The sequence below is a fragment of the Panthera leo genome, chromosome A2 (assembly GCF_018350215.1).
Source record: "Panthera leo isolate Ple1 chromosome A2, P.leo_Ple1_pat1.1, whole genome shotgun sequence".
In the NCBI taxonomy this organism is placed as follows: Eukaryota; Metazoa; Chordata; class Mammalia; order Carnivora; family Felidae; genus Panthera; species Panthera leo.
Window position 1 is genome coordinate 150,432,052 of NC_056680.1, and position 27,878 is coordinate 150,459,929.

Genomic DNA, 27,878 nt, shown 5'->3' on the forward strand with positions numbered 1-27,878 from the left:
GACCAATTATCCATAAATTGGATACATTGCCTTTTCTTCTGAGAATTGTTTTCTGTCTAGTTATTGTGATCTCTTTATCTTTTTATTCTGAATCAAGGAATGCCTTTTGGCGAAAGTCATATTTAAATTGAGAACTCAGCTATAAGAAACAGTTGACCAAGGAAAGAGATATCAACACATAATCGAGATATCAACACATGATCATTAAGCCATGGCTATATACCAGGCCAACTACAAGTCAGGAGCCAGGGAAATAAAGGACGTGGTTGTTATCTTGAAACTGCTTACGACATAGTGAGGCGTCACAAAAAATGAATACACAGTACAGTATTGTGATAAATCCTAGAAGAGTTGTACACTCTCAGTAATGATTTGGAGCTTAGAGGGGAAGCATCTGGCATAGCCAGGGGACAGAGGCTTAGATAAATCTTCCTGTGAAAGTTGATTTATCAGCTGAGTTCTAACGGGGGAAGGAGCCATCCACTTGAGGAATGACCGGAAGGCTATTCGAAGCAAAAACAGCAAAATCGGCAGGGCCTTGAGGTGGCAAGAGAGGGGGCTGCTTTCAGGAAGTGCATTCTGTAACAGAGCTTCTCAAAAGTGCCCTGATTAATTCAGGGATCTCTAATGGGTTCAATCTTTTATCTATTTTCTAACATCATATAGCTTTGGATCATCTCCAGTTACGAAAGATGTAGCTCCGTATTTTGCCTGTGTTCATTTTATACAAAGCATTTTAATGAAAGCTGCAGTATTCTAGGAATGCAACTACCTCATCACAGGAGATTGTTCTGCATTGTTGCATGTTAAAATGAATCATTGTGTGTAGCACTTATTCCATATCCGGGAGATTACTCTGTAGATCCATATTTAGTTAGGCTTATTGAGTTTGGCTCATATTATTAGCATTATTATGGAACTAATAATGGATGTACATTTCATTCTCCAGTGGAAAAGGCATTCCAGTCGTAATACTCGGAGCAATAGCTCAAGAGATATTTTTAATAAAATATCCCATTTACCGTCTCTAGTGGAAAAATAAAACACTCACGCCTCTGGCATAAAAATTTAAGTTTACTGAGGTGCATTTTACTTGGCGACTAAAGGGATATTTCACTGAGTCAGGCCAGGTACACCTCTGAAGAAAAGTTAGGGGAGGAGAGAAGCCAGGATTGGTACCAGAAACTAGTGATCGAGGGCTCAGTTATAACGTCACAAAGAAGATTTATCAGCTACACGAGAAAACTCCTGGGGCTCAGATTCGTATCAGGAATTTGTCCAGAACACATTGGGATCCCAACTTTGTTTCTATGCTCTCTTTCTAGAGTATAATATGGGGAGGTACTAACGGAGCAGGTTTAGAAGACAACGATGCATGACCAGCACAGTGAACCCTCCTCATGAAAAGCCTAGTTGTCTTTGTGGTTCAGAGTATGTTGGAGGGAGATGGGGAGCTGTGGCTTCTATTGCTTTTATTTGGATAGGTTAACATCTCTGAAAAAGGTTTTTCCCTCCAATACAACAGTAATATGATTAGGGCATCCTCATTGTTCACTGAAAACTGGGGGGAAGTCTACAGATCCCTAGGCTGTCATGGGGAGGCCAGTTCCCTAGGCTGTTAGGGGAAATTTTATCTCTGTCCTCTTCCCAACTCTCAACTTACACTCCTCATATAGTTTTCTACCATTTTTTTGCTATTGTTGGTTTATTAGCTTTTTTGCCTGGTGCCGCAGAGAGCCTCAGAATAACGGATAATGTTCAGGAGCAACTACCAAAATATATCTCGATGTATATACATTCAAAAGGGGGATCTTATAAGGTGTATTTATAACCTAAATATTTGCTGAGCGGCTACTATGAGCAAGCCTCTTTTAAATGGAGGTGATCAGTAATGAGCAAAAAAGACCAAGTTCCTAACTTCATGGACGTTTTGTCTTAGTATTTCATCACAGTCTAGATGGGTCACAGGATCAAGTAGGTGACCTTGACAAAGCAAGCTTCCTTCATGTCCCTGGATCCCTTGCTCTCTTGTATTAATGTTCAGCACATGCAAAGGTTGAAGCAGTTGGATTTAGATGGCAAGTGCTGAAGGAAACATCCATTACAGGAAGCCATAAAAAGAACTTGACCGAGAGACATAGCTGAAGAGTAAACTATTCTTTGTAGGAAAGATAGTGTAACTTCAAGTTGCTATACAGGCTTGCCTTAATTTAACTATCTTCAGCCTCATTTTAAACTAGTTATTTTCTTCTTTATTAATTTACTGCCCTTCCACTATTGAAATAGTTCAGTCACTCTCTGTTCCTTGTTGTCCTGAGATACATAAAACAATGTAACTCAAAATAAGAGGATTTTCTCTCCAAGCTGTGTTTTAAAAGCTTAGGTCCTGAGGAAAACCAAAAGCACACTCAACACAGGTAAGAGACTTGGAAAAGTGAAGTAGAATCAATTGAAGCCAAATCATCAATTTCTCCAGACTGGCTTTCCCCTGGATAAACCCTGAAATGAGGAAAGAACTCCCCATTAGGTGTCCGGGATATGAGAATAAGACTGAAGTCATTTTCTGCTGAAAGCAAGGGGAAATATCTGGACCTGGGAGAAGAAATGGCTGGCTGATACCTCTGGGGAGAAGTGGTCTCAGGTAATCTCACATCTCCTCAACCCTAGCACACTGTCAAAGTAGCACAATGGTTGCTTTGTACCTGAGATGGAAAGACATAGTAGAAAGCACCATCGGCCCAAAGGGGCCAGGTGAAGAGAAATGCATTTTGTAGCAGTCTGTGCAGTCAGCTCTCCAAGGACCAGGAGTGATGGCAGGTGCCTTAGTGGATTTATGTGTGGTCAAACTGTATTGGCCATCTGGTGAGACTTCCACAACTTAACCCCCAATGATATCAGAGGAGGTCATTGAGAGGATGTGACCACTGGTTGACCCAGGAGCTGGACCCCAGGCAATTGTAGGCTCTTAATCCCCTTGCCTGTCCTTGGATTTTATGTTCTTCCCATTGTGGGAGCCATTTCCAAGAATGTATCCTCGAGAAAGCAAGGTGTTCTTGAGACCATCTGGACTGAATATGTGATCGAATCCCATTAAGACCTCTGTATAAACTTTTAGTCTTCTGGAGGGCAGATGCAGAGATCTATGCATCTCACAGCATATAAGACAAGCCTTGTATGTATAAGTTTCCTTGCTTCTTAAACCTGTTACCTACCAATTTGGGTGCGTTCTGTCTCTTCAGCCTTTCCATGTCCTCTGTGTACAGGAGCCAGTTTCAGATTTCATCAGGGGAAATCTTGAGTTTACAAACCAAGAAATATACATAGTAAGCTCATATCTGATATCTACATGTCATGGACCAATTTTGGCAGAAACACAACTCTAGCTGGATGAAGGTCCTAAATAGAAACAATGGGAAGACAGTGTGTGGACTGAGATTCCTTCTCGCTGTATTTTCTTTCTGTTCACTCCTATCTCAGGGAAGCTAGAGGCCATTATGGAAAAGGTCTTGGGGATCCAGCTTGAACTAGTTTAGGTCACTTTTCCTAAGTGAAGGATATCTATCTATTTCCAAGTTTAGTGGACCTGGCTTTAACATAAAAAGATAACACTTTTTTTAACTCCATGGCATTTCTTTCCCCGACCCCTAATTTGTAGTATTCTATAGTATCATTTCCTCCAGTTATTCTCTAGTCTCTGCCTTTTAAGGGTATAATAACACATATACTTGAACAAATATAAAATAAATTTAAAGTACTTTTATTCTGTATTCTATTTTGTGTATTTCATCACTTAATATAAACATATCCTTGGCATATTATAAAACATGATATAATCTGGGTCTTGGTGGGTGGGGTTCAAGTTGTATTTACTTTATTTATAAGGAAAGAAGACTTTTTTTTAACCACGACCATGGATTTGGGGGTGGGGGGTTGGGTGGCAGAGAAATGGTCTCCTTTTGTGTGGATTGATACTGTTAAGAATTGCCTCCTAGATTCTTTACTGGGAAGATATGTCTTGGAAAAAAGTGGGGATTAAACTTCTTTACATTTATCTTAGTTTAATCATATCTGTAAGCACCTCTTTCTTTTATTGATTTTTTTATTGTTCTCTCTTTTTGAATTATTAAAACCTGATAATGCTGAGTGAAGAACAAATCCTAAAAGGCACTGATGGTTCTCGTTTAAAAGATATAAAAAGGGAACATGGGATATTGTTATCAAAAGCTTTGTTAGATTATTAAATGAAATGCAAGATGACATAAGAAAACTTGCATTTAAGCCTTTGGGAAGATAAGCATTTGTAGTGGTGTTGAATAATTTTACTTTTACTTTTGGATTTTATATTTAAAAATGTCTCTGTGAATAATGAGATGTTTGGGCTGATAAGAGTGCACTGAGGCCAAAGGGAAAGGAAAAAAACTCATTTGTATGTGATGTGGAAGAGAGGGCTGATGTTAGTTATCTGGATGCATTGGTGATATGAATCCATTTGGATTCATGGAGTGCTGCATGAGAAGCAGGAAGGAAATCCAGCTGAGGAATGATTGTGTCTGGGCCTATCATGGTGGGGATGGGAATATGAACAGTGTGTGTGTGAGAATTGTGACCATCAAGTAATCGAAACAGGTGTGATAAAGAAAGGATGATTGAAGGGTCAGCTTCATCAACTCATATTTTATTAAAGAATGCCCACATGTCCTGTCAATGAGTTATGTTTTTTTTTTCCCCCTCAGTTTGAAGCATAGAAAAAAAATCACCCTGATGCATGGATGTTCCGTGCCTCTGGATTTCTGACCCTATTACACAAAGACTTCTCTGCCTCTGGACAGGGATCTGCCTTTTCCTTTACTCTGTGGCATAAGCCCTAAACAGAATACTGCTACTAACAAGGAATTGAGGCAAGACTGGTAAATGCCACCATGAGAATTTTCCTAGTGGTGTTAGATTGACTCAAAATTGCCCCTCTCAAATTGGATAACAGTGTATAATGGACAGACAGACAAATTAGTGCCTCTAAAAAATGTAGTGGTAATAAAGAATGTAATGGAAGGAAAATAAGCTAATTCTCAAGACAGGTAACAGAAAGAATGATGAAGCTAAATTTTCCTCAATTTACTATGATGGAGTTGACCCTCTCTCATGTCAACATTCAAAAGATACAAATATCAGTATTTTACATAGACTGCTGATGTTGGCTTGAAAACGTATGGTTACAACGTGAATTAAAAACAAGTGATGGAAATTCCATTTTATCCTGATGAAAGCACCTGAAGAAAGTGATATCCACTTGCTTTAAGACAGACCTGTGTCTATTTCCTTTCATTCCTATTCTTGCTGAAGACTGACGTCCACATTCTATGCTGCCATTTGGGTTTCTAGCTATTTAAAGTAAAAGTTTTTATTAGGCTTGATGCTACTGTTGAATATCCATAGCCATATTTTGGCAAGGAAATCAGAGCCTGGCAGCCTTTTTCAATAATTTCCTATAATGTAAGAGGGCTTAATGCCCCTATTATAGAACTGATTTTATTATACTCTCTGCTCCAGAACTAATGGAGCACTCGACTTACTCATGTTAAAGAAAATGATTGAATATGAAAAGCTTCCAGATCCTGCTTCTTGCCAGGATTAAAACTGCTCTGTCCTTTATACTGACCAGAAAAGTCACCCCTTAATTAAGTTTATTGTTATTTTTCACCTGCCAGGAAGTCCCATACAAAGCATATAGAAATGAATTTGTTGAAAATTATTTTAGATCTCTTTTTAAATCCTTATTTTTGTTTTATAATATGTAATAATATAGTCATTGACTGCTTAAAGCATGATAGATACTCTCCCAGTTCTTTATATGAATTGATTCAAATAATTCTCACAAAAACCCTAGGAGTTATATACTGTTCGTATCACCATTTTATGGATGAAGAAAAGAAGGCTCAGAAAGTTAAGTAGATAGCAGAGTCAGGATTTAAATACACACCATCCGAGCCCTTAACCACCGTGCTAAACTATTTTTCCATTTAGCTAAGCGCATATGAAAGTGAATTAAGCTAGTGAGTTGATAATCACATCATTTATTAAAAATTTACCGAGTGACTATTGTTTGCAACATAATAACCGTAGCAGTATAGACTGGAGAGTAAGCTAGATAAAATCAGACTGCTTAATTAGGTGAGCTTTTTGTCAAGTGAATGAGATGGGAAAGCACAAAGCTAAGTAAAATGTGAGGTGGTGCGTATTGCCCTATCTATGCAAGCACAAACTGAATAACAGGAGCAGAGAGAGAGGTTTATTATAATTATTTTTGTGGGGTCAGACAGCACTTTATGGAGAAAGGGGCACTTGGGCATGCCCTTACAGCGTGTGAAAGATGTGGACAAGTAGGGTTAGCAAGCTACAATTTCTGGGTGGAGGGTAAAATATGAACCAAAGGAAAGAATGGCCAGTCTGGTTTGCTGTTTCTAGTTTGAGATGGAAAGTACTATAGAATCGCATAATGTTAGATTTGATTGTGTTCACAGAGATTATTCGCTCTACATAAACGCCACTGATAGAGAAGCGAAACCCTAAAGAAATATTATGCACCTATTGTACTTATATGAGCTCTTATTACAGAAAGGATGAGGGTCGCAAAGAGAAACATGAGCTTGAAAAGGATAAGTGGTATTCATCTGACGATTGAAATTGAATGCCTGATTTAGGAATTTAGATTTCAGCAGAGAGTCAATGAAAGGTTTTTTTTTTTTTTTTTTCAAAGTGTGTTCAGTAGGGGCGCCTAGGTGGCTCAGTTGGTTGAGTGTCCAACCTTGACTCAGGTTATGATCTGTGCTGACAGCTCAGAGCCCGGAGTTTGCTTTGGATTCGGTGCCTTCCTCTCTCTCTCTGCCCCTCCCCTGCTCATGCTCTGTCTCTCTCTCTCAAAAATAAACATTAAAACATTTTTTTGAAAAGTATGTCCGGTAGTCTTTGTTGATCTCTGGATGCAGATCAGAGTTTAAATTGCACCTGTCACTTCTGTCATTCACAAACTATATTGGAGGCAAGTTCATTAATGTCTCTCTTGATGATAATGCTATTTCCTCAAAGATTTGTTCAAGGATACCTTAGATACCACGTGTGAGTGTTTATCTAATACTGGCATAGAGTATATATAAGAGTATATGCCATTGAGGGACACCTGGGTGGCTCAGTTGGTTGAGCGTCCGACTTCGGCTCAGGTCATGATCTCACAGTCTTTGGGTTTGAGACCTGCTCTATGCTGATGGCTCAGAGCCTGGAGCCTGCATCAGATTCTGTCACTCTCTCTCTCTCTCTCTCTCTCTCTCTCTCTCTCTGTCCCTCCTCCATTCACACTCTGTCTCTCTATGAGATAAATAAATAAAACATAAAAAAAAGAACATAAGACATCAAGTACATATTAAGTGTACTTAGGTACACAATTATTATATTTGAGTTTTATGTCAGTGGCTTGATAAAATCTATGTTTTAAAACGATAACTGACAAGAAGTGAATCACATTTTTCAAGTGAAAAAATTGGAACCATGTTGATCTATATTACAATGTCCCAGGAAGGAAGTGAAAAGTTACTGAACTGGATAATTAAGAAAAGAAAAATCAAAGTCTTAAGGATGCAGAGTCTATAGCATTTGGTCACTGATTACATGTGAGAAGAAACCGAGAGAAAACATAACTCATTGAGAGGGCAAACGGGTATCCCTTTAATAAAATGAATTAGGAAGCTAATCCCTACACCCATGGGTTTTAGGGAGAAATGAGGGACAGTGATCTATGTACAACTCTTGAAAGAACTACGTGAAAAGAATTATCCCCAGGAGAAGTCATGCTTTGGGAAATTTTCACAGATGAGGATAGGGACACAGTAGATTTTTCGGGTGACTGATCGTGTGGTCTAGAAGACACAGTGTCTCACTTTGAGGTTTCAGGTGGCATATGAGATTGGGTCAATTCAAGATTTAGTAAGCCATATATAGGCAGGACAATGTTTAGATGAGAGAATCTGGGGGGCCCATATTTTCCGTGGTGACTGATACAAACAGGGACAGAAGGCTTGACGGGATTGTCTCTGATGGTCTCCAAGACAGATTTAGATGTTGATACTACAACTGTTGGAGAAAGGTGGGGGGTAGGGTGGGGGAAGCTGCAGGAACACATAAAGTTATGTTTTCATTCCTTGGCATCTTCTTGCAAGGCAGTTTTGAGAACCTAAAAGGGGCCACAACATACAGAACACTGTGAGAGCTCCATTACCTTTGACGGCATTGAAGCTGAAAATTTTATTTTGAGAAAGGAAAGAAAATGAGAAAACTATTCTGTACAGCATTCCGAACATCGGTGAAAAGATCCTTGGTGAAATGGAAGTGGTTGAAACCTTAGCAAATATGCTCAAGCAATATTTGAGGTTAATGTATCAAAGAAAATTAAAGATCAGGCTTAATCAAATATGGTTCATAGACTTTAGAAAACAATTAAAAATGCTCAGTGATCTTATAAACCAATTAGAAAAATAGGAAACACCCAAATGTACATAAAATAATAAATAAGGGTCAGAAACCAAAACAGAAATAAAAAAATAAAACAAAAAAGCTTAGGGAAAAATATTCAATATAGCTGTTATTCAAGAAAATATACGATAAAATGAGATAACACCCTTCCCTTAACATACGGCAAACTTGCAATTAAATTCTACCTAATAAATATCTAAATATTAGTGTATAAGTATATTGATATATATGTGTGTATGTATTCATCTCCGTGTTTGAAAAGAGGCAGGAAAATGAAATTTCTCTTCTGTTTCTGAGGAGAGTAAAGAGTTAACTTGTAAAATGTTTCCAACAGATACCTGATTTTATATACTAAACGTGTTTATAATGTTCACATACTTTGACCCCTTGAATCCACTTTTGGCATATATCCTAAGGAAATCAGATGTATACTCAAGGATTTATTTGTGTGCATTCTAATTACAACATCATGAAATGAAATATTGGAAGTACTCTAAATATTCAAATAAGGATAGAAAGCAGTTATGTCTCTAAACATCAAAGTCTATTAAAGGATTTGGACAACACTGAAAATATTTTAAATACATTTTATTATGTAATATTAGATCCACATGAAAGAATATTCATAATATGCATGTACAATCTGATGCATGATTGAAAGAACATGCATGAACCACCTAACAACCTAAGCACTAGAACATTCTCAAATATCACTGGAGCTATCAACAGGACTCTTACTTATACAACTAGTATACAAAAACATATCCCTAATTTCTTGATTGTGTTTATAGAATTATTGAAGGGTGACATACATACAGAAAAATGCCCAAATCATACATATACAGGTAATGGATGTTATAAACGGACATAACCAGCACCCAGATCATCAAACTGAACATTAGAAGTCCTCCTTGGGTTCTTTTCCTCGTGCTTCTCCCCAAAGGATAATCATTATTCTGACTTCTAATATCATAATTAGTTGTGCCTGATTTTGAACATTATATAAGTGAATTCACACTGTCTGCATTTTTGTGCGCATCTCACTTTTTTCTAAGCATTGTAGGTGTGGATATCTCACTTCCAGAACGGTGGAGTATGGTATTCTGAAAATCTGCTCCTCCCTATAAGAACAAGAACATTGGCAAAATCTGTTAAAATCAGCAGTTTCAGAATTCTCGAACAACGTGCAACAAAATGAGTAATGTTTTTACTCAAGACAAGCAGTGGAATCTTGGTAAGAACAGAGAGTCTTGTGGCTTTTTAACTTGTTCTAATCCCATCCCTTCTCCCCAGCTCCATAGTAGCTTTAAAAAACCAACCATGGTAGCTGTGAAAGCAGACAGCCTGGCACCCACAGGATGGGGAAGAATGAGTTTGGAGCACCCCAAAAGCCCATTCCCACTGATTTGCCACATTTGACCCTTCTGGAAAAGCTTCATTCTCAGAGTGTGTTTTTATTTCACCTGACCTGGAGCTCACTCGAAGTGAACTACCTACAGGGCCTTTTACAAAAACAAACGAACAAAAAACAAACAAATCATTAGCAAATGTTTAACTTGCAGCTAGCTGCTTGAGGTGGCATTACCAGTTGGGGTTAAGAAAAGCCTGACCAGACAGAAAACCTTAAAAGGAAAAGCAACCTGGGGAATCAGACATGCGTCAGCAGCTTTGAGAAGCTCTAATATATTCCTGGGAATCTAAAAGGCCACACACATATGCAGAACTGAGAGCATGTGCAAAGCTATGCACATGTCCAGGAAAGACCTGAGAAGGCCCCAAGCTCTCACCTCTGGCTGACCTTGAGACTCTGTACAAGCAGGAAGTAAAGGCTAATGCAGAGTTATAAACTGCCTCTTGGAGCACTGAAAACAAATCTCAACATATATTAAACATGCAATAATCAGGTTCAGCAAGGGCACAGAACACAAAATCAATACACAAGTATCAGTGGCATTTCTGTACACGAGCACTGAACAATAGGAAGATGAAATTGGGAAAGCAATTACTTTAAAGGGCATCCAAAAATAAAATACTTCGGAAACTACTTAAACACAAGGCATGCACGGGAAACTACAAAATGTCATTGAAAGAAATTATAGAAGATTGACACAGAAAGAAAAACATCCCATAGTCCTGGATCTGAAGAATTAAAACTGTTCAAATGAAAATACTCCCCAAATTGATCGATGGGTCAAATGCAACATTCCTGGCTATTTCCTGTCTCCTACCGAGTAAAAGGCTGTAATGCTGTTAATACTCAAATACCATGGCTCTTAGAAGTCTATTCATATGAAAAACAGTATGGATCTTTTTGCTTCTGCAGTCTCCTCATAACCATTTGTTTAATGCTGGTCACATTATTATCCACGATACAGCATCTTCATTGTGCGGTCCATGAATACTGGTTCCCAATGACTCAAAAGTTGTTACTTTGCTTCACTGATGATAACCACAAAGGCCAACATTATCTAGAGAACAAAGGAAAGTGTAAACAATAATTCTTTATCTGGTCATATTAATGTTATGATTTGACAACATAAAACAACACATTTCCAACTCCATCTCTTGAACTCTTTAGGCCGCAATCACTACATTCTTAGAATGTGATCTCGTTTCATGTTGTCCATACCTTCTACATACTGCCACCGGTAGAGAAGAGAGGCAAGGACCCAGTGTTCAGAACAAGCATGGATCCATTCATGTAAGGAAGATCCATCCCTCATTGAGGATAGTATAAGCTTGACTGAGGAAAGCACAACCATGCCACATTGGTTGGAGTCCAGAGGACATTAATCAGAAGGTCCCTTGGGCATTGTGGAGGTACCGTCTCATCACCTTCAGAGGAATTAGGTGCAGCCATTCCTGAGGGACTGCCTGGAACATGATGCAGAACTTGTGAAGAAAGTGGGTGACCTCCCTGGGGACTGATGGTGGGAATCCTAAGAATAAGTATTGGCTGCTGCCATCCCTGTTACCCTTGGGTGCTACACACCTGAGGCACAACCATGGTCCAACACAGAAGGGTAAGGGGTCCATGCAGGGTCCTACCCATGAGACTCATTCCCAACGGCTGACAGCGGACCATTGCTAACTCAGAGTTCTAAGCTTGTCCTATGTTCTGTCTTGGATAAAAGTCATCCCAAACCAATGTGCCAGCACTATGCACATTGTGCATAGTGGCCCCGTCTCATTGGAGTGTCTAGCCAACCCCACTGTCTGTTTAGAGGGTCAAATATCTGAAGTGGAAAAGCAGAGACTGTGGCCCACATAGCCCCTGGTATTGACTCAGGGCACCCCGGCTGGAGAGTATTACTAGCCATGGTAGGTTTGAGCTACCGGGAGTTAGAAAACTTTGAGTTTGATGCTTCCAGTGATAGAAACTCATATGGGACCAGGTCTAGACTAGGTACACTGCCCAGAGAACAGTGCTGGCCCTGATGAGTTCCAGGCATAGGCTGGTGATGACTTAGAACATTTTGGGAAGGCATTCTGAAACATGGGGATGCCTGAAGCGTGGGGGCACAGAGCAGGAGCACCTCTCGCACAGGTCTCAGAATGGTATTGGCACAGACTACTACTATTAGTTTACCAAAAATCCATTTGCTTTTTCTTCTAGGCAGGCAGCAAGATGATATTTTCTAGATTTCCTTAGAGTTAGGTATGACCATGTGAGTTGTAGCTAGTGAGTTGTATGTAAATGTATGGAAAGAAATGGTGTATGCCACTCTCTGACTTAACTTACATACCCTTCCTACATGACATTCTGCTCGCTTTTCCTTTGTTTTATTGGATATAGGTAAAAATTCAGGGTAAGCTTGGGAACTATGGACCAAAGATGACCTAATTGGTCTTGGTTATATGAACCATTTAGTGAAACAGAGCCCTCTACCTGCACTGCAGGTAAATCTTGAGAAAGATATAGGCTTCTATTGCATTAGACCACGGAGATAACAGAGTCTATAGTAGCCAAGCTCATACAGTAATATTTTAAGACCGTGTATATTTATGTCAGAGTTCTTAAAGTTATTAAAATTAAGCCTGTGAAATAATTTAGAAAAGGAAATTGGGGCCACTGAAGACCAAAATAAGTCTATTGAGCATTTTGCCCTAAAATTAGATGTGGATGGTAATATTAACTTCACATATAAGAGAAATACCATGGATGTAGTTTATCCTAGTTGTAGTAAGGCTATTGACCACATTTCTCATGGGTCCCTTTTAGCTGTATCCTTACGAATACAAAGGTAATGTATAAGGAGCTATGTCAAGATGTGAAAGTTTCTAGTCAAGTTCTAACAGCTCTGTCATTGTTTTTCTTTCTTCATTTTTAGTAGCAGCTTGGATGGAGGCAGATGAGAAATGTTTATCTAATTTGCAGGTGATGAAAACCAAGATGAGATAATACGATATGTCAGAACCAAGATTCAAAATGATAGACTGAAAAGATGGACTGAAATAAAGAAAATGAAATTCAGCAAAAATAAATGTAAGATACAGAATTTAGTTTTAGTGTCACTTACCTCAATATGACAGATAGGGCTTAGTTTAAAGGGTAAAAAATTGAGGACAGTTCTCAAAGAAGAGGTTGAAAATCCACAACCTGCCAGATATGTCACCAAAATGATACTATAGTTGCTCCTAAAAAATGGCTCAGATAAAGATTAGGAGCACAGATAGATCTAGAACCCTTAAAACAGTGATTTGCGGTAGAGGTGTTTTGGAAATTTGCAGATGTAATTTTTTTTAATCATTCCAGACCTTTTGGCAATAGTGAGCATTACTGTCCAGCAATGCTACTCATCCTACAGTACATGAACCAGGTCATGTTCAAAGAATTTTCCTTTGTCATTTTTGACCTTCAAACGTCCTACAGGATATTATTATAGGCAAACATTGCTTATAATCACCTAAGCTTAAAACCTAACTACATGTAACATAAAATCTTAATATATTACTACAAAGTATTAATTTTCCAGGTGTATAATTACTAGGTGTAAAAAGGGAAGCTTATACTTTGGTTTTTGATCAGAACTTTACTAGGAGCTATTTACAAGTTCAGAAAATTATGTCCCTAGTAGCCATACTATTCACTCCTGTATCAGCTAGCATTTGAGGTTGGTGCATCAATGCAGATTTTATGTACAGGTGCAATCATCTCTTTTCTTCGTCATGTCTGCCATTTTTTTGTTAGCCTTTTGCATACTGAAATACACATTATTTTGTTATATGCGACTCTTTTTTTTTAAAGATAAGAACTTTTTTTTTAACGTTTATTTTTATTTTTGAGACAGAGAGAGACAGAGCATGAATGGGGGAGGGTCAGAGAGAGGGAGACACAGAATCTGAAACAGGCTCCGGGCTCTGAGCTGTCAGCACAGGCGCCCGATGCGGGGCTTGAACTCATGGACCGCGAGATCGTGACCTGAGCTGAAGTCTGCGCTCAACAGACTGAGCCACCCAGGCGCCCCTGTTATATGCGACTCTTTAAAAATGTCTCCTTTATATTACACTTAGGATATTACATTAACTTTTTTTACTATCTTTAGCGTGCTTCATCTCATTAATCTTTTCCCAAAATACAAAACTCAGAGATCGTTGTCTATGGCCATCACAAAATAGAGTAAGATACGTGGTTAGCATACAGACATAATGATCTTTTTCATTTTTAAAAATTGAAATAACAACAATGTTCAAAGCTTTACAGTTTTCTTTTATATGTATGTTACTTTTTAAGTCTTTAAGGCTTTGCAGACCCTTCATGAGGACTATTTTTACTTGTCCTCAGGGGACACTGCCCACAAGTAAGGAACACCATTATGGCTACATTCCTGAAGGTGACACACACTGATTTATGTTGCTTCAGCCTTTTAAAAATGAAAAATAAATAAATAAATAAAACAAAAACTGAAACACATCGAACACCCTCCAATCAGTTCTCACGATTTCATGAATTCCCTTTCTAGTACAAAGTAATAATAGAAAGGGGTACTTTCCTGACAGCATTCAAGCTCTCAAAGGTCAATCATGAAGAGTGAGAAGGAAAACATTGGCTTTTTACAGGATACAGTTGTTTCCTTTTATCCAGAGGAACCCCACTAATACAGTTTAAACTGCGGTTTTACATTGAATCCTTTTTTGGCTAAAATTGTATTGAAATCAAGGGCAATCTTTTGGTTGGGTATTTCAGAAGAGGTTAAAGTGGAGAGGAAGTTAATGTTGGGAAAGTGTCACTGAAAGTACACCACCCCCCCCCCCCCCCCCCCCACACACACACACCAGGAGTCATTTCACTGGCAAAGTTGGGGGGCAGAGCCAGAGTCCAGGCCTGAGGAATGAAAATCCAAGGCAAGAACCTCCAGCGGACCCGTGCCTTGCCCCGGGCCTCCTGTGATCTTGTTGCCCAGCTTTTGCTGCTTAGGGAGGAGGGTTGACTTGTTTTCACAAAACGCTGGTCATCAGAGTTGCTCTTCAGAAAGGCAGTTGGTCAGGGGCGCTTGGGTGCGTGGCTCAGTCGGTTAAGCTCAGGTCATGATCTCACGGTCTGTGAGTTCGAGCACCCTGGGCTCTGTGCTGACAGCTCAGAGCCTGGAGCCTGCTTCCGATTCTGCATCTCCCGCTCTCTCTGCCCCTCGCCTACTCAAACACTCTGTCTCTCAAAAATGAATAAACGTTAAAAGAAAAAAAAAAAAGAAAAAGAAAGAAAGAGAAAGGAAAGTACTTGGCCAGGATGTGGAACACCAGGCATTCCCACGGGTCCTGGAGGGTCGTGGCACTCCCTGGGAAACACAGCCCCTTCCTCTGCGCGCCCAGGGGCTTCGGCTCAGTCTATCCTGAGACCCCCACCTCGGTCATGTTCTCAGGCTTCCAGTAGGAGCTGTTGGGGGTCAGGCAGGGGGACCGAGGGCAGGCTCAGCGAGGACCCTAGGGGGTGGGAGCGGGGAGGGGGGGTGCCGACGGGGGTGGGGTGAGGGGGTGGGGTGGGGTGGGGTGCGGAGGGGCGGGGTCACCCTCCCCTGGGGTCACGTGGTGCGGCTCCCGCAGGGTCTGCGCGGAGACAGACACCAGCTCCCCTGCTTGAGGTCGCCTTTCCAAAGTAGGTGGCCTCGAGAACACAGGATTGTGTGTCCCCCATCCCCACCCCTGGGCTGTTCTCGTCAGCGTGGGCGACTTGGGTGGAGGGCCTGTCGTCCCGCCACAGGGCCTCCTCGTCCTGGCTGCGGAGCTGGTGAGTGTCCTCGGGCCCCGGGTGGGGGGTGGCGGGCCAGGCCCCTGTCCGCACCCCTCCTCAGCTGTTCATCCTGTGGCTGTCAGGAACCCTCTTCCAGCTTTGGCTCCCGCCCTCCTTTTTTTTTTTTTTTTTTTTTTTTTTATTAAAAGTTTATTTTTCAATGTTTATTTATTTTTGAGAGACAGAGCGTGAGCAGGGGAAGGGGCAGAGAGAGAGAGGGAGTCACAGAATCCGAAGCAGGCTTCAGGCTCCCAGCTGTTTTCACAGACCCTGCTGCGGGCTAGAGCTCAGGAACCATGAGGTCAGGAACTGAGCTGAAGTTTCAGGCTTAACCGACTGAGCCACCCAGGTGCCCCTTGGCTCCCCCCTTTTAAATTGCTGCTTCCCACTGTCTAGGACTTCAGGAAATTCAGAAAACCAGGTGTTGGTATCTGTCTCCTCGAAATCACCTCCCAAGGTATTGGGAGTTGGGAGGGCCCTGTTGGGCCTGTGGTTGTGGCTGTAACGGAAGCTGCTGACACTCGGGGGTCCGGGCTTCCTTGCTTCTGCTGCTCCATCTTGGAAACCTCCAGCCCCCAGCATGGTGTCTCCTGCACGGATAGCCCCGCAGAGCCTGCTCCCGCCCAGAGTGGCTGTGTGCTGGTGTGGCAGGCAGGGTGGCTCCTCTACCTGGGGTCTGGATGGTAGGAAAGTGACCAAGGTGCGGGTTCTCCCCTCAAACCTTGGATAGAAAACTGGTCTGTCCACCCGGCTCCTGTGATCAGTCACGGCTTTCCTTCCAGCGTCCTCTGCCTGGGCGTTGGCTGGACAGGTGGGCAGGCCCTCCAGGGTAGCCCTCCTGGGCTCCCCCTCCTAGCCCCAGTCTGTTTTGCTCCTCAGACTTCCAGGAATGTTGTGGAGAGAGGAAAAGGCTGCCTTGGTCCCGCCACAGTTGCTCGACAGGCTCTGGACTAGGCCTTCTCTCTCTAGCCTTCATTGTGGTCTTTGTGGAGATCGTCCTCCCAAGGCCCTGAGATCCTGGAAGATCCCTTATCTTCACCCACTTGCTTGAGGGGGTTTGAGGCTGTGGGAATTGCTATATGATGTCTTGCCCTGGGTGCCCTTTCTCTCACTGAAATCTGAGCTGTTGCCTTGGAGAGGTGTGGGATGTCTCTTTAGAGAGGTATTCTCTTCATTTTCAGGTAGGGAAGAGAAATAGACTTTGTAGGAGATACATTTGGCTAAAGTTTCAGGTTTCCTCTCTACTGAGGACATTGAGTCATATTCTAGGGGCTCATCGAAGGCAAACTCAGGCCTTCTAGATGCATTTTGGTTTCCGTTCTCATCAAGGGCGGCCATCTTGTTACAAGCTTCCCGAGGAACTGTATGTCCACTTTCCTTGGCCAATGCAAGGTGGAGTGTGTTGCTGTTACCACTCGTGGGAGGCTGGGGCACCTGGGCAAAGTGTGCCTCCAGGGAGGGTACCAGGTGGATGCCCGTCAGCGGCAGAGGTTGGAAAGGTTGGGCCTTCTGGGTGTGATTCTGCTTGGGCTACACCGGAGGGCTATTTTCTGGACTCTTCTCTAGCGCAGTAAGCAAATACTCCTCTATGAAGGGAGTTTTTAGGGAGCCTGCAGAACTGTAGAACTGGGAGAAGGAGGAGCTATAAGCCAAGTCCCTGTTGTTACAGAGGTGTCTGAGTTGGTCAGTGCTGCTGCTGGACTTGCCAGGGGAAAGAGAAGGATGGGGGGGTTACCCCCCATTGGGTTCCAGGCTCTCCATGCTCTTCTGGGAGTAGCACCGTCAGGGCCCTGCCTCACAGAAGCACGGTCTTAGTTGTAGAAGAGCTGAAATGGTGGCTTTGGGGTCAAGGATTGTCAGTTGTGCCTTGAGATGTTTAGCATCATGCTGGCATTGGGTTGGTTCTCCCCAGATTTGGTGTGAATACCAAGAGCGAGGTCAGCCTGCAGGTTCACCGCACCTTGGCCTCAGCAAAGCTTTGTTCCTCCTGTCTACGCTACTTTCCTGTGCTGGGGGTCAGAGATGAGGTGCTTTGGGCTAAAGGAGTCAGAGGTGACAGTGTCTACAGGGTTCAGATGTGCATACACATCTCATCGCCTCTGGTGTGGCCAGAGCCATCCTCAGGGCTTCACAGGCTTCAGGCCAACTCCAAGTTCAAACCTTGCTGCCTCTCGGCACTTAGCCACACTCAACCATGGGCCACTTGGCCATGTTGTGGCTGTAGCAGCTACAATGGTCAGGTCTGTGGTTCAGGGCTTGAGGGCGCTGAATCCAGATATATTCAAATATTAATTACTTAAAATTTTTTTTACAGGTAGATTAATTTTCTACTAATACATTTCAAGGATTGTGAAGAGAGTTTTACAAAATATTTATTAATACAAAGAGGTATTGAATCACATAGGTTTGAAAGCCACTGCTATAAATGTCTATATCGCATCTATAAAAAATTTTGATGTCCTTTATAATTTAGAATTAGAGTGACAGTTTGTGACATGCTAATAAAGAATTTAGAATATAGGCCATTTAAGGAAAATGTCAGATATCTGGGGATAGAGACGGTGTGAGAGGAACTTTATTGAACACATAATATGCACCAAGTATTATGCTTGTTTATTTATTTATTTTGAGGGGGTAAGGAGCAGAGAGAGTGAAAGAGAGAATCCCAAGCAGGACCCCTGCTGTTAACTCAGAGACCCAGTGGAGATGAACTCCAGGACTGAACCATGAGATCACCACCTGAGCCAAGGTCAAGAGTTGGATGCTTAACCGACTGAGGCACCCAGGTGCCCCATTGTCCTTTTTTACATATCATTTAAAAAAATGTTTACAATAAAATGTTTAGGTAGATATTCTTTTCCGATTTACAACTGAGGAAGCTCAGAGCATTTAAGTAACTTGTCTGGGTGGAAAAGCTATCTTGTTATGAATACAGGATTCAGACCCAATTCCATTTGAGTTCAAAGCCTAAACTCTTAACCACTGCGCAGGAGAAGATTAACTGGGGCATGATAGCTGTCTGCAGTCCCTGAAGGACTGATTTTCAAAAAGGATACGTTTCACCTGGGCCATTCCAGAGGCTCTAAAGCTTGGAATAATGAAGAGAAGTTAAATGGTGGATTTTGCCTCAAAGAACTCTATCACAATTGATTATCCCTGAGGAGAACAGACCACCGCAGGAGGTATTGCCCAGAAAGGTAACAGCAAACATAAAATCTAGTGATTATCTCGATCAAAGTTATTGAAGAAAGATTTTCTGCATTTGAATAAGATAGCTGGTCCAGAGGTTAACACAGTTTTAACTCTGAGATTCAGTGACTCTTCTGAATTATTTAGTTCACCCTCCTACATGGAAGTCCCTTCTAGAATGCCCTGGCATGTGATCGTAAAGCCAGTAGGAGCCTACTATCTCTTACATATTCTTGCCTGCAATTAATTCACAGAACTTTCCAAAGTTTTATTTATCCTTGAATACCACCTTACATTCTTTTTGGAGCAAGGTGGCAGGGAAATATGTTTCCTCAAAAAGTTCATGCCATCATAAGCACAAAGGATCAGGAGGACTTTTCTTACATTGACCTTTATATTTCTATTTGTTGGATCTTGAAGTATTTGAAGGTGGTGGTCATGTCTTCAGGTTGCCTTTGATAATGAACCATTGCTCATTTGACCTCACTTATTCATTGGCCAACTTCTCTCTTAAAAATATTTTAGTTTTTAAAAAATTCCTTTAGTGGCATGGACACCAAAGTAAAACATAATTGTATATACCATCGTCACACAAAGTTTAAGAAGCTTATTAGCTCTGGTGAGCATCTTGGCCCCTCTTTCAAAAAAATCTTGAATTAAGGGGTTAAAACTCTGAAGTACAAGAAAACTTTGCTTATACCAAATCAAGTATACATTATATACTCACTGGTATAACAAAAAATCTTCTAATGATCACTCTTATGATGGATTATTATCCAACACATCTACAAAAGTCTTGGACAGATGATGATGATCTTTCCCCCCTGAGTGGATCAGAACATGAATTTTAAACAGTTCGAGACTTTTCAACTCCAGGACAGTCACCTGGAGTCATGCCTTGTAGCTCTAGTGGTAAAAGCAAATGAAAGAAAGAAATTTTTTGACAAAAGACTCAGTGGTGGATTGCCACTGAGTTGCCCTGGGCACTGGTCTGGAGATCTGACCTCAGTGTTTTCAGACTTTATATTTCACAGCCTTGAACTTTGTTGACATTTGCTTGTTTACTCTGCTTTTTGCCTGCTTCAACATAATAAAGGAAATGGGGAATATAAGTGTCCTTTCAGTTACATACAGATATAAGCTACATAAGGGACTTTTGTGGGAGGATAAGCAGTATGGATCCCTCATTTGGAAAAAAGAATTTCCTAATTGTAGGCCAAATATTTAAGTTAAAAAAATCACCAGTGTCTTGAGTTTCTAACTTGTGCCTGGCACTCTAAAAATCAGTGGAACTTGTTATACTGTTCAGAGATAATGGCTACTCTCTGACAGCAATAGAAAGCAATTAGGTTTGTATAACAGTAAATTTTTTAGAATTTAAAAGAATTATTTCAATTCCAATATATTATAGCCTGAGAGGAGAGGGTAATTTTAAAGCCTGTATAAATCTGTGATCATTTATTAAATTCTCAACACTCAGTGGCCAGAAGAATTAAATGGTTTTCCAAGGCTACCCACCTACAGATTGACCTCAAAGTGGCATCTTTTGATAACCTGCCTGATTCTCTTTCCACAGCTCCATATAATTATGAGATGTTGGGATATAGGACTCTCATATGTTCGTCTATGCTTCATATACCTAGCAAGATACTTTAAACTCAAAGACTGTGTTATGGGTATGTTGAATTGAATAGATAACGTATGTTTTCCTTTGACCTAAACTTCTATTCCCAGTGGGCCTCCCTTAATGTTAGTTCGTTCCTTGTCTTTTTGCTCCCATTGGTAAAGTTACTGTTCTAGAAAATCTGTTAAAATGCCAACTGAGAGAAAACCGAGGGCTTTGGAAAGGTTCTTCTCATTATAATCGTAGCATGGAATTATCAGTAATTTAGCTAATTGAACAGAGCGAATGCAACAAGATATGTAAACCTCTTTTGAAGGATGAAGGATATTACTTCTGATAGGCTGGTGAGATCAAGTTTCAGACATGCACAAGATGGGGAAATTTGAGAATCACCAACAGATGTAAACCACCCTGCCTCAGCAAATCAGAGACTTTATCATGCTAGGCACGTGTCAGTGACGTGGAGAGGATGTGAGGCTCCTGGCAGTCCAAAAAAATTAGTGTCCCTAAGGCTTCCCTGGGGAATGGAATTGTGGGTTTGTAGCCTTTAAATGGGAGAACGGCTGACTTAGGCGATGAAGCTTTCACTTAATCCATGGTGCTGCCCAGAGAAGCCCTTGCATTTTCAAAGCCAAGTCTATCAAGCAAAGAAACCAATGCAAAACAGGTAGACCAAACAGCATAGCACCACTTTGCTTGAATCCATAAATATCAGAGCAAACTTTCTCTGAGCCTCGATCTCCAGCCTACTTGCGAATGATGTCATTATGCAGACCTAGCTTTGGCATGAAGGCATAATTAGTATTCAGTCTGACAGAAAACCATTTCATTTAATTCCACTGGCTGAGATCCAACCGGCAGCATATATATGACAGCATACGAAACAGGCACTTTGGGTAAAAGCAGGCTTGGCATTAGTACGCTGAACAGTGACCTGGAATGGGAACAGGGACAGAGCAAGGTTGGAAGGAGCAAAGGAACAGAGGGAGTTGTCATTCCAGTTCAGAAACCCACTGAGTTTGTGTTTTAGATGCAAAGAGTGAGGTCTATTTCATAAAGACTCTTCTACCCGGTTAGTCATGCTGTCTAATTTACGAACATAGTCCTGATTAACTTTTAACCTGAAAAAATTACAGGAATCCTCCTAGGAATTTACCTGGAACGAGAATCTGATTCCACTTATTCAATTTCTTTCGCAATATGTGCTGAAAGTTGTATGCTGTCTCTTGAACATACTTGTTCTTTCTCTGTGACCCCCAGCATTTAACTGATCTGGGAACTGTCTGTGAAAAGTATTTAATTGGCATAGAGATTACAGTTAACCAGTGATGCCATTTAATGTTCTAGATTCATCTCCACGCTTCTCTTTCCTGTTCTCCGTCCTGGGAAAGTGACCCATGTAGACTCTGTCGGCAGTCTTCCTTGTCCTGTGACTTCTAGTTGGATTTTGTCAATAGGAGACACCAATAAGAGATTAGGAGATGGAGAGGAAGTTCCTGCAGGTTATCTGTGGGTAAACTGCCCTCTGTTGAAGGCTACAGTTCCTCCTAGGTGGCCTTCTCTGTAGAAGACTCTCTCTAAGTTCTATTATCACTCCTGTCTCTTGTCTTTTTCATGCCTAGGAGTAGCTTCCTGATCTCAACAACCCTGGGGTACTACATCATTGCATTTTCCCCCTGCACCCTGCCCATGTCATTGAAAATGGCCTTTATTAAATTCACCTCAAATGGTCTAATGTTGGCTTTTCATCTGTTTCCTGATGACTATTACCGACAGTTACAGCTTCTGACATGACTGGACAAAAGTCAGAATCATCCAGAGAAAAAAGAAGAGAATGTAGCCCGAGAATTCCAGGGGACTGTTGCTTCCCAGGAATGGAAAGTAGTAGAATTAATTGGTGAGAATTTCAGTGGAAAGGAGTCTCAGATGTCTGAGATCAGTTGATGGGTTCATTGTCCTGAAATTCATGGGCAAGGATGTTTCTATAAATTCATTGCTAGTAGAGTATGTGCTTTGATGTGCTTACAGAAGTAAGGATAAATTAAGGTTGAGTTATAGTCTAGTTTTTATTTATATCTATAGTTATAGAATTGACAGTCATGAATGAAAATGACAGTTTTTATTTGGTAAATATGAGAATCAAGCTTTCCATGATGGCCTCACTAACATCCTTTTCAAGCCCCATCCATATCCCAGCATTAATATCCATGCCAGCCCCTTGCACGGGGTGATTAGTAATGGCCATTCCATCTTTAAATGGGAGTGGCCTTCTGACTCACTTTTCTGATCTTTTACCCATTCTTTCATTAATTTACTCTTATTTCCTAATTCATAAATAAATCTTATTGATTGATTGAATGGATCTTTAATTCAGAATATAAAGTGCCTTATCCTTTTTTTCTACTTTAACCTTTCATTCTCTCTCTCTCTGTCTCTCTCTCTGTATGTCTCATAAATATTTTTGATATGAAGAAAAATAGGGGAAGTGGACAGGGGAGAGAAGGGCAGACGTGTGTGACTAGAAGAGGGGCACTTTACTGTGAGAAGATTAACAAAGTGAAGCAGTTGCTGAAAGACATAATAAAATATTCTACTCTTGTATATCCCTGCTGAGAATGCTCGCCTCTTACACTGGGTTCAGCTTAGGTAAATAGTAGAATGAGGTTTGTGATGGTAACAATAAGCAACCAAAATATATTGCAAGTCAAAAGAAAACTTTGGCATTTTAACGTTTTAAAAGCAGCCACAAGACTGCAGAGAAGATGCATATTTATATGATCAAAACCTAGCAGAGTTCACATGAGGTTATTTCTTTGGGTCAACAAATATTTTTTGAGTGCTTACCGTGTACCAGGCACAGTCATACGTACACATGCTGGGTACGTTGCTGTGAATAAGGTGAGCACACATTCCTATTCTCATGGATCTCACCTTAAAGTTGGGGTAGACAGTCAATAAAACTTGAATTAAATATATAATAGGCTAAATAGTGATCAGTGGAGGAGGTCTTCAAGAAGACGTGACCACCAGTCGACCTGAGAGCAGGACCTGGGCCATCAGAGTCTCCTCATCCCCTTACCATGTGCTCAGATGTGTGTTCTGCCCACTGTGGGGACTGTTTTCAAGGACAGGTATAGCCTTCAGACAGCAAGGTGTTGTTGAGACCATCAGTTGAGAGCACCTGAATACCTGACTGGACGTTGTTAAGGCTTCTGTCTAAACTTTTAAGAATCTCGCAAGGGGGTGCTCAGATCTTCCTGTCTTGTGGCCTCCCAAGACACGCTCTGTACATGAGTTATCTTTCTTGTTAAACCTGCGACCTACAGGTCTGGGGTGGTTGGCCTGTTTCTTGAGTCTCTCCATGCCCTCCGACAGTAAGGGCTCTAGAGAAAAATGAAGCAAGGAAGGAATATAGGAAGTGCCATAGAGGCGAAGCGTTGCTGTTTTAAAAGCATAGGTGGCTCAGTTGGTTAAGTGTCAGGTCATGATCTCAACATGGAGTCCCCCTGGGATTCTCTCTCCTTCTCTCTCTGACCCCTCCACCCCTCTCAAAATAAATAGATATTTAAAAAGGGGGGTGCAGTCAATAAATGTCTCATTGAGAACATGGCATTTGAACAAAGACCAGAAGTAAGTGGGCATGCCCATGTATGGATAGGCAGGGAAGGCATAGAATTGGGAATAGTGCAGAAGCCTTGAAGCAGAAGCATGTTTGGAATATTGATTAAAAAAAAAGAACAAGAATATTAATGTGATTAAAGTAGAGGAAGTTGAAGAGTTAGAGATTAGAGAGAGACAGCTTGTGCAGGTCAGGGGATAGCAGTTAAAGAACCAGACAGTAAGTATTTTAGGCTTTGCAGGATGCATGAAATCTCTGTCACATACGCTCCCCCTTCTGTTCCTTCTGCTTTTCCTCAATTCTCCTCCTCTTCCTCCTCCTTCTCCCTTTTCTTCATCCTCTTCCTCCACTTAAGCTCCTGCTTCTCCTTCTGCTTCCCCGTTAAAGGTGGGAACATCACGTTTGGCTTGTGTGTTGGAGTCTTCTGTCTGGATTTAACCTGCAAACAGGAGTTTGACCACTGCTGGTATACATGAATTTAAGGGGGGTCACGTGGAGATCGGTTACATTTTATGAGGGTCAATTTCTTGGCTTTCTAGAAAAGACCGTAGAAGACAAAGACACAAGCAGGGAGGTGGTCAGCAAGTCGTGCCAGCTCTCCAGCCATGGATGATGGTGACAGCACAGATTCCACGATTGCTGTGGATGTGGTGAGTTTGATTCTACTTAGCTTTTGAAAGAACTGATGGCAGGATTTAATGATGGATTGGATGTGTGTATGAGGGATACAAAGACCTGGATAGTTCTATTTTTTTTTTTTCTCTGAGTAGTTAGAAGAGGAGTTACTCTTTGCTGAAATAGGGCATCCGGTGATCAGTCAAGTGTGAGGAATATTGAAAAGTGACCTTTGAGTTTACCAAGAAGAGATTATTGCTGACTTTGAAAATTTTAGTGGTGTTTTGAGGGGGAGGACAAACCCCTCATTCAGTCAGCCTTTTGTTTTCTTTTTTGAAAGATACCAGAGACCTACAGAATGGAGATAGTGAATAGAGACAACTCTTGGGAAATTTCTTCTTTTAAAAGTAGCGTAGAAATGATATGGTAAACGAAAGGTGGTTTGTAGTAAAGAAAGGTTTTTTTTTTTTTAAATTATTTGTTTTAGATAGTAGAGATTGCAATAGGTTTGTGTGCTTACTGGAATGTTGCTGTAGCGAAGGGAAACTGATGATACAGGAGAGAAAGAGGAGAATTGCTAGAATGATATCCTTGAGTAGGTAAGAGAGGATGGGAGCCAAGGGACAGGTGGAATGTGGCCTTAGCTGGGGCTTGAGACACTGTAGCCATCGAACAGGGAGGAAAGCAAGGCACAGATAAAGGTGAGTGAATAGATGTGTTGTGGAAATTGGAAAAATCCCCCTTGGTTTCTTCTGTTCTCTTTCTGAAAGAAAAGCAAGGTCATCAGCTGAACCTAAATACTGGGGAGAAGGGGTTGGGGTTTTTAGAAGAAGGTAACTTACAAAACAGTTATGTGTGAGAAATGTCGAAGGGTTGCCATCAGTGAGTGGTCCGTATAAGGTTAGTGGATGCCAGTTGGAAGTGAGACTAGCCAGCATGCCTATATTTTTATCTAGCCATTTTTCACCTGCAGAAAGGCAATAGCACTGTATTTAACAAAGTAAGTTGAGGCAAGAGAGGGACAAAATATTCGAAGCAGATGCGAGGGATTGCTATAATTTGGATTATGATATTTCAACTAATTAGAGAAGGAAGTAAAACACTGAAGAAAATAACGGGCAGTGAAAAATAGGCAGGATGAATGGATTTATTGGGGTCGAAAAATTGTGGGAGTTGTGGCACTAGATGGAAGGAGCTAGAAAGATAGGTAGTGGATGAAGAGTGGGACCCTTGAAAATGAGGTTTGAGGAGGTTGTAGGTTTGGGTGGTGACCAAATCTGGGATATGAGCATGAATTATGGCTCTGGTAGGGTGGGAAATAAACTCCTTTTAGAGAATTAAGGAATTAAGAGTGTGGGTTTTAGAATAATCATCTACGTGAAAATTTAAACCACTAAGAATCGTCCCAGGTATGTTGTTGCAGAAAGTGACAGTCAGCCGGGAGCTAAAATCTTCAAGGAGTAAGCATGAGTGACAGTTGGGTGATGATAAATGGTTATAACAAGGAGAAATGGTGATGGTATAGTTTGACGACAGAAGAGTCAAAGTTTGTTTTGTTTTGCTTTCGTTTTTAGAGAGGAAAGAAAGATTATGTTCTAGAAGCAGCAAGGAGTGCACAGTCCCAGTGATAGGAAGGGAGTGAAAGACAAAACAGATCCTGGTAGGGCTGTCAGGAAAGTCAGGTTTCAGTAGAGAAGGATGTTGGAAGAGAAATACAGAAAAAAGATAGAGGATATAGGGAATTTTGCCGATGGCTGGCTATGAATTTCAGGGGGAGGTGTGGCTGGGTTTTGGAGCTGGGTGGAAATGAGAGATGAGGCATAAAGAATGTCTAGGGAATTCGAGATGGAAGTAGAGGGGTAACCTGGCAGCTGTGGGTTTCCTTTGGTGACTGAGTACAAACAGGTACAAAAGGCACGGTGATCTTGGTGGTGTTAGTCTCAAGGCAGTCAAGACTGGGTTGCTGGGAAGAGAGGGGGTAGACATCTTGTCAGAAGCCACACAGAGATTGGGACTGCATTTTGCTCCTGCCAGAGTGGTGTGGGGGAGTGGAGGGTAAGGGGGGAGTGCAGGTGCATATGTGTGGGTATATTAAATGGCAATCTAGTGAGTAAAAATTACTGTTACGGTACTATATGCAACACAACTCTTTGCCACCCTCATCGTCATACTCAACTATGAAATATCGAGTACTTATTCCCTGCCATGGATTATAACTGGAATTTACAAAAACTTTTTATTATGAACTAATCACAAATGTCCTAGGAAGTGGACACTGTGAAATCAGTTTGTCAGTTTTTAAACTTGAGACAGCTGAGATCCAAAGAGTTTAAATAATTTGTCCGAGGTCTCACAGTACGTGCTAGAGTTCAAACCTGGGCCACGTAGCTCTCAAATCACTCTTTTCCCAGTAATACTAACCATTTCTCCATTAATACACATACCTATTGTCTCACTTTTTAATTATCTCACTTGAAATTTTCTCTTCTGTGACACCACACAGAAATCTGTATATGGGAGAAGTGCAAGCTTATCTATTGATGGATGATTTTCTGAGGTTATTTTCTTTAGAGAAAACTAAATATTAATTGAAAACCTATCTGTTTTATTAGTGATGTCAAATGTAATGATTTCCCCTTGGCTTGGTATTGTCTGACAGAAAAAAAAATCCAATTATAGACTAATTGATTTTTGCCAGAACTCAAACAAATAGAGATTTCCATGATCTTTGCTTAAAATAGAATGTAATTATCCTTCCTTTATTTATATGCCCTGCCCACTCTAGTCTTCAAGTCCCCCCTTCATTTAAACGCCCTCTTCAGTAATTCACCTCTGGACTTTTTCTGGTGATTAATGCTGGGTTCATTTAATATGTTAGTTGAATTTGATTATCCAAGGGACCAGTGCTGTAGAAAGTACAGCATCTGACACCAATAAAAACTATTTCTCATCACAGCTTAGTAAATAACAAACTCCGCTGTTTTGGACAAGAATGAGTATCTGCTTTAGAAACTGGCTTTAGCATTTCCCTCTTTTCATGCTTAGAATGGAAGAGTAACCGCTCAGAGCAAGATGCAAAAAGT

The 27,878-nt window shown here is 41.1% G+C and overlaps 1 long non-coding RNA gene and 1 pseudogene across 1 annotated transcript in view; one reads left to right on the top strand and one right to left on the bottom strand.

Moving 5' to 3' along the window:
* Positions 1-13,000, top strand: part of LOC122213558 — a 28,731-nt gene extending 15,731 nt beyond the window's left edge. The window contains exons 2-3 of the long non-coding RNA XR_006199583.1: positions 9,576-9,754; positions 12,852-13,000. This is a non-coding gene — a long non-coding RNA (uncharacterized LOC122213558). The remainder of the gene's footprint in view (positions 1-9,575; positions 9,755-12,851) is intronic.
* Positions 13,001-15,523: 2,523 nt separating this feature from the next.
* Positions 15,524-17,509, bottom strand: LOC122213216 (annotated as a pseudogene).
* Positions 17,510-27,878: the final 10,369 nt, after the last annotated feature.